General features: G+C 36.6%; 1 pseudogene; it reads left to right on the top strand.

The window, feature by feature from the left end:
- On the top strand, positions 1–2,237 carry LOC126001841 (deoxynucleotidyltransferase terminal-interacting protein 2-like; annotated as a pseudogene).
- The last annotated feature ends 3,829 nt before the right edge of the window (positions 2,238–6,066 follow it).

Raw genomic sequence — 6,066 nt, 5'->3', positions numbered from 1 at the left:
ATGGCGCTTACCAGGTCAGAGCAGCCTCGAGCCACCATCCAAATACTGGCTGGAAATTCAAGACAGAAGAATTCTGTTGTTGAAAAGAAAGTATATCTAAAAGATGAAAAATAATCTTTACCTGATGATCCAAGTACTGCTGAATTATAGGATCAGACCACTGAGAGACAAAATCCAACTCCTAGAACTCCACCTATCTCCAGAAAGAGGAAGAGCAGAAATGCAGACTCACTGCTAGAAAAGACCAAAACATCTATTGATGAAGAGCTCTATGAAGCAAAGTTTGAATGTCCCTCTGAGACTGAAGTTCAGGAGACCATTTTTAGAGTAATTAGGAGATGCAAATTTTAGTTGTGTGCACCTAGGCACCTAGTGTGAGGAAAAAGGTGAAAGATGGTCCTAAAATGTGTCTAATACTGAAGAAGTCTCTGATGTAGAATCACATGCTTCAGATGTCTCTAAAGTTATGACGCTCACAGTAAAAACTACAAAAACTAGAACAAATAGAGCCAATTTCATAATAGAGCTAGAACAAGAATCATATGGGGGAGCAATTTCTGTTGCTAAGTCATCATACTTAGATACTTCTTCATTTTCTGGAACTGCAATTAGGAGAACAACTTGGGGTATGCAGAAAAATTACAGTCACAGGCTGAAGAAAAATACAATAGTACTAAGAAATTAAAAGCACATTTAAAATACAACTTTGGATTCAGGGGATTCAGTTATTGGACAAACATTTCATGATTGTGACTTTGATAACAATTTTTTTCCACAGAAATTCAGGGGGAAAACTAATAGTGCAAAAATGCCAATCTCTTACATTAGGCAGGGGAAACAAAAATTCCCTCTTAAAAAATAACAAATTAGAATTCTAAGAGTTTAGATAAATAAGTCAAAGACAGTGATGAAAAAGAAGTGAATGAGAAGAATTCTCAGTTAAAGAGCCTATCTGCACTTCAGAACACTAGCTTTCAACAGTTAATTTCTCAAAGGCATTCAACCCCCAAAATAGCAAAACCACATCAGTATCCTCAAATTCAGGCTGTGCTATAATGAAGTCATTAGCCAAAACATTTGGAACTGTAAAGAACGGACGATATGATGAAATTGAAATAATTGGATATGAATGAGAGGATGACAGTGGGCGTGATGAAGAAGAATGTACAATGATATCTGTCAATAAAGACAAATGAAGAAAAGGTTGAAGAAAGGAATGCATATTTAGAATGTGATACCAAACTGTATAATTTGGAGTTCCACACACCTCATAATAAAGATGTTTCTGTTTTGTTAGTCCTCAGCATCAATGAGAGCCAGCAGTCTGAAGACAATGAGAATGAAGAGGACATTGTGTGTTTTGTTGACAATTGTGAATAACAGGAGTTATTAATTAAAGACTAAAAATATGTCCGGTGACAATGCCTTATTTGTAATTGATAAAACCCCTGGGTTGAGTTCTGATAAGCATTTTTACTCAGATGAGGAGGACAAGGCAAGTGAGACTGCCATTGAGGAAGAATCCGAGAAGGGGATGGAAAAAGTGCAGAATCATCATCAGACCATGACAGAAGTAAATATAGTGAGTTTAGTGATGAAGATGACTTACTCAGTAACACAAAATCTAAGCTTCTGAAGTTGACAAGCAATAGCATAGACCCTGGTCTAAGTATCAAGCAATTGGGTGGTTTGTACATTAATATCAATACAAATAAACTGCAGTCAAATACTAAAACCCTAACACAAGTCAAGGAAAAAAAAAAAGAAAATAGAGCTTCTGTAGTAAGTTGTCTTTACACCTGACTTTGAGAAAAACTACACTGTCCCACCGTTCTGTGAATCACAATATCAACTTTAGAAAAATGCAGAAAAAAACCCGACAAAAAACAGCAGGTGATGGCTGGTTTGACATGAAGCACCAAAATTGACAGATAAAATAAAATATGATCTGAAAGCATTAAAGATAAGAGCTATCACAGACCCAAAAATATTTCACAAAAAAATTGACAGGTGTGGTTTCCCCAAATACTTCCAAATTGGAATCATTGCTGACAAACTAGCTGACAACTACCACTCACTGATTCCCAATAAAAAAAAGGAAGAGGACTATTGTGGAAGAGCTACTGTCTGATTCAGAGTTCAGAAGATATAATAGTAAAAAGTACTCTGAGTTCATGGCTGAAAAATAAACAAATGCTGCAGCAAAGATGTTTTGAAAGAGAAAATTTTATAATTAAAATGGACAAACAAACAAAACAAAAACAAAAAAGTCAAATATTTTGAAGGCAAAGTCTCCCAAATTTGCATTTCAAGAACTTCAGAGATACTTGTAGCACATGTGTACTGAGCACCATGCCAGCCAAGTATCTTCTTCAACTAAACAGCAGTTAGAGAACACACATGGCATCCAACTGGGTTCCATTCTCTGCTTCAGATGGTACCAATAAAACCCTAGAGAAACAAACCTAAGCACCATTGGTATGGCACCTGTTATCTGCAAGCATAGCTGGGGTGATTCTGCTATCCCCAACTCTGCAGATACTTAGCAGCATCACATTTTTTAACCTGTAAGTTGAAACAATGGTTGTTTGACCCAGTGGCATCCTTAGACATCTGTTTACTGTTTAGGGGCTCTCCACCTCCCCAAAAGTTCTTTTCTAGCATGATAGTATTTAAATATAAACTAGAAGAGAATCTGTGATAATGAATATTTATTCTGTGCTATTGTTTTGGTTGTACAAGAGATGAAATCTTTTATATTAAATTCTTCATTGTACCTAGACATAGATACAGTAGCCACATTGCTTTCAGTTGACAAAAATTTAGGAGAAAGAATAAGTAGTTTATTTTTGAAAATAAATTCCCAATTATTATTGAACAAAATCTTGCACATTTACGAAAATGTGTCTGCACACACAAGTAGCAGTTTATGTCTTATTCTTTTATATGTTTACTCATATTTACTTCCTCTAAACAGACTCAGGAGTCATTATATATGTTCCCATGTAGAACAAGAGATAAGGACCATCAATAGGGTTCATGATGATTTGTGGTGACAAGATTCAGTTTGGGTCTGAAAAGAATGTTCAACATTATGTGTTTGCAAAGTAAGATAAATATCTATCCCTCTGATGACACCAAGGAAAGCTTTCCATAGCAGATTATTCAGAAAGAATTAAAATTCTGTGTTTTGAGAACTATTCTAGGCTTTTTAATGTTGTTTGGTAATTCTGAAAATAATGCCAAAGTTATATTCTAATTTTGCTCTTAGTGATTGCATTATGCCCCTTCTACTTCCCTCACTCCCCCCCCCCCAAAAAAAAAACAAACCCACAACAAAACCAAAACCACCTCCTCAAGAAATTTTACTTAAATACAAAGTAATGTAGTTTAGAGGCTGGTAACATAGCACAGGAGTTCAGATGCTTCCCTAACCCTAGATTAGGATTCTGTTAACTCTAGTTTGATCCCAAGCACCAGCTTGTGTTATGCTAAAGCAAGGAGAAGTAACCCCTGCATACAGTGTCAGATACTGCAAGGGGTGGCCTCATTCACTTTTCCTTCAATAAAAATTCAGTCCTCAATGATGAAATTCAATTTCTGTTCTCATACCTATTAAGTAGTGCCTTGCTATTTCCTGTGGGATTCTTTTGAGTGTAGCTATGGATGGTGAAAGAAAGCACAGATTGAGTTCGTGATCCTAAATCCTGTCCACTTGATTCATTTTAGAAAGGAAGGTGATTTTTCCCTTTTGGGATAGCAGTGGTCATCTCATTGTGGAATTTCACTCTGACTTAAAAACATGGGAAATTTATCTGTTATTCTTACTTTTTTTTGTCTCAATCATAGGAATTTGCCAAAGTACTAATTTCTTTGTATATATTTATCTACCATTGTGCATACAGACTAAATGGGCTACAATTACTGTAATAATACATTTCAGAAAAACACTCAGTAGCCACAGAATTGAATTTATATTGGTAGCTTCTCTATCCAACTGTAGCTATTAGAATATAGGAGCTGAAAAGTCTGATTTAGGACTGAACTTGAGGAGAATGTTGCCTAGTGAATGAAGTAGCAAATGATGAAATTTTGCAAAATTCTAGAAGCTATTGCAACATGGGCCTTGAATCACTGGTATAATGAACTGATCTTAGCATTTCCATTTTCCCATTAACTTTCCTCTTATATGCACATAGCAGAATGTGGTAGAGTTACTCAACTATAACTGGAAAAATGGTTGATCACAATTTCATAAATATCTAGAGAAGGGCGAATTTGGGCATGAGCTAGCTCTTAACTTTAGTCTTAGAAATTCCAACAACTTATGCCTGGGAAAAGAAGTTGAAATATTTAGAGATAGTTAATTAAAATAAAGAATCACGGCTTTAAGGATGAAAAGATAACTTTGTTTTTCAGAGTTTAAAGTTAAGGACGATGGGCCTAAGTGTTAGTATTAGCAGGTAGGGCACTTTCCTTGCATTGGAGTTTTATCTTCTGTGACCCTGAGCCCTCTAAGCATGATTCCTGAACACAAAGCCAAGAATAACCAATGACCACTGCTGGGTATGGTCAAACATGAACAAAATGATTTTTTTTTAAGTTTTATGGCTGATTAGGATAAGACTTCTGCTTAGTGATATCTGTACTCCCTCAAGTGCAAGTGATTTCATTCTTCTGTTGATATGGTAAGTTAGTCCATCAATTCTCCATAGAAGAAACATTTACTTTTGAAGACAAAGCATCCATTTTTTTTTTGCTGGGGCTCAAGGCAATTCTTACTTTCTTGGCAGAACAATACAGAGTGTATTTGGACTGCTGAGGTAGAAAGTAGTAAAGATATGAAATGAATCAAGATGCCTGACAGTCACCTTTTGGAATGGTGATCTGCATCCTATACTGGTCTCTGCCAGGGATGAATGTAGGAAGACTAAGGATATGACAGTCTTTAATCATCAAAAAGAGTTTTTATTTTTGACTGACAGTGATAGAAGAGTAATGTCTGTGAAATTTGCCTCTACCTAAACTTTATTCCACAAGATCACAATTTGAATCTTGTTTGTTTTCTTGAAATTATGCCGCAAGTGAGTTTAGAAGGACATTCTATTTTTTCTACCTTCTTTCTCTCTTTTATTTTCATTTTCTACTCCCCCTATTGCTGATGGTAGAGTTGACCACCATCAGCAGAGGAATAGGTCTTCCTAGGTGGCTTATGTGAAGTGGGGAGGAGAGAGGCTGTTGACTAGAAAAGGAAATCCACTCTCGATCCACATCTTATCTAGGGATGTATCTGGAAAATTTAGTACTGTTGAGCATCTAGGATGAGTCACTTCACAGCACAGATACATCTCACCAGCTCAATGAGGTTGTACCACAAGTTCATGTATGGCGCATAGAACATAATGTGGAGATAATCCCGGCCACCCAATTTCTCTGAAAACAATGAAGTCTAAAAGAAATTGCTCTTTGCTGGAAAGGAAAGACAGTTCCTAAATTGTGCCCAGGCTGTTTGGATCCATTACCTCAAAGAAATGAATTTCAGGAGGAGATAAATGCTGATATAAAACCACATTTATTGGATAATAAAGGGAGGAGAGCAGTAGATAAAGGTATATGCTCAAGAGAGACTTCTCCAGACCATTGAAAAAAATACAATGTACTCATGCCAAACATGGATATGCTGACTGGCCATTTCACCATCCTGGTGAAGCATATAAACTCCTTGTTGCAGGATGTGAGCCGCATGAGCACACCTCTTCTGCCAAGTTAGTTTAGAAACAGTTTTCTCCAAATTCCCCCCACCAGTCCATTGCTCAGAAAAATGGTAAGTGGAAGAGCTTGGAGGAGTGGATGGTCTTCTTTTGAAATTCCTTGCATGGTCTTTGTTCCAAAAGTGGAACTTCTCCCAGGAGGATTGAGCCACATATCCTCTCAGGAAGTTTCAATACACATGGCCAGGATTCTGCATCTCAATAGTTTCTTTGGATCCTGAGATGGTTTTTTTGTGTTAAAGGAAAGATAAAGAGAGAGAGAGTGAAAGAGAGAGAGAGCGACAGAGACAGAGAG

Source organism: Suncus etruscus, chromosome 2 (assembly GCF_024139225.1).
Source record: "Suncus etruscus isolate mSunEtr1 chromosome 2, mSunEtr1.pri.cur, whole genome shotgun sequence".
Lineage (NCBI taxonomy): Eukaryota > Metazoa > Chordata > Mammalia > Eulipotyphla > Soricidae > Suncus > Suncus etruscus.
Note: the sequence above shows the minus strand (reverse complement) of the source record. Positions and strands in the feature narration are given on the sequence as shown.